Below are 1,826 nucleotides of genomic sequence, written 5' to 3' on the forward strand. Positions count from 1 at the left end.
GCCGTCTCAAGATACCGCAACCCTCAAGGATCCTGCTGATCGCAGGCAAGAGACTACGTTGAAGTCAATTTACACACATACTGGTACATTGCTCAGACCGGCGATAGCGTCGGCTTCGGTTTGTAGCGCTGTAGCAGCATGGACAGATACTTTGTCTGCTGAACTTGATACACTGGATAAGGATACCGTTTTATTGACCTTGGGTCATATTAAGGATGCTGTCCTATATATGAGAGATTCTCAGAGAGACGTTGGCCTACTGGGTTCCAGAGCCAATGCCATGGCGATTTCTGCTAGGCGAGCCCTGTGGACCCGACAATGGACGGGTGATGCCGACTCAAAGAAGCATATGGAGGTTTTGCCTTACAAGGGTGAGGAATTATTTGGGGACGGTCTCACGGACCTGATTTCCACAGCAACTGCAGGTAAATCCACTTTTTTACCCTATGTTTCCTCACAGCAAAAGAAAACGCCACATTATCAGATGCAGTCCTTTCGGTCGCATAAATCCAAGAGAGTACGGGGATCGTCCTTTCTCGCCAGAGGTAAGGGTAGAGGGAAAAAGCTCCCAACTACAGCTAGTTCCCAGGCTTCTACAAAATTCACTGCATGACGGTGGGGCTCCCCTGAGGGAGTCCGCCCCAGTGGGGGCACGTCTTCGACTTTTCAGCCATGTCTGGATTCAATCACAGGTGGATCCCTGGGCAACAGATATTGTTTCCCAGGTTTACAAGCTGGAATTCGAAGAGGTGCCTCCTCGCCGGTTTTTCAAATCGGCCCTACCAGCTTCTTCCCCGGAGAGGGAGGTAGTTTTAAAGGCAATTCAAAAGCTGTATCTTCAACAAGTGGTGGTCCAGGTGCCCCTGCTTCAACAGGGGACGGGGTAATACTCGACCCTGTTTGTGGTACCGAAACCGGACGGTTCGGTCAGACCCATTCTGAATTTACAATCCTTAAACCTATACTTGAAAAGGTTCAAATTCAAGATGGAATCGCTCAGAGCGGTCATCGCCAGCCTGGAGGGGGGGGGGGATTATATGGTGTCCCTGGACATTAAGGATGCATACCTTCATGTCCCCATATATCCTCCTCGTCAGGCGTTCCTGAGATTTGCTGTACAGGATTGTCATTACCAATTTGCCGTTTGGGCTTTCCACGGCCCCGAGGATTTTCACCAAGGTAACGGCAGAAATTATGGTGCTCCTGCGCAAGCAGGGTGTCACAATTATCCCGTACTTGGACGATCTCCTAATAAAAGCGAGATCGAGAGAACAGTTGCTGAACAGCATGTCACTCTCCCTGAGGGTGTTGCAACAGCACGGCTGGATTCTGAATCTACCAAAGTCACAGTTGGTTCCAACGACCCGTTTGCCTTTCTTAGGCATGATTCTGGATACGGAACAAAAAAGGGTTTTTCTCCCGATGGAAAAGGCCCAGGAACTCCAGACCGTGGTCAGGGACCTGTTAAAGCCAAAAAGGGTGTCAGTCCATCAATGCACTCGAGTTCTGGGAAAGATGGTAGCGTCTTACGAGGCCATTCCATTCGGCAGGTTCCATGCGAGGACCTTTCAGTGGGACCTTCTGGACAAGTGGTCCGGGTCACATGTAGATATGTAGATATCATATTCATCAGATGATCAGCCTGTCCCCCAGGGCCAGGGTATCTCTCTTGTGGTGGCTGCAGAGTGCTCACCTTCTAGAGGGTCGCAGGTTCGGCATTCAGGACTGGGTTCTGGTGACCACGGACGTGAGCCTCAGAGGCTGGGGAGCAGTCACACAGGGAAGAAACTTCCAGGATCTGTGGTCAAACCAGGAGGCTTGTCTGC

Source organism: Pseudophryne corroboree, chromosome 4 (genome assembly GCF_028390025.1).
Source record: "Pseudophryne corroboree isolate aPseCor3 chromosome 4, aPseCor3.hap2, whole genome shotgun sequence".
Lineage (NCBI taxonomy): Eukaryota > Metazoa > Chordata > Amphibia > Anura > Myobatrachidae > Pseudophryne > Pseudophryne corroboree.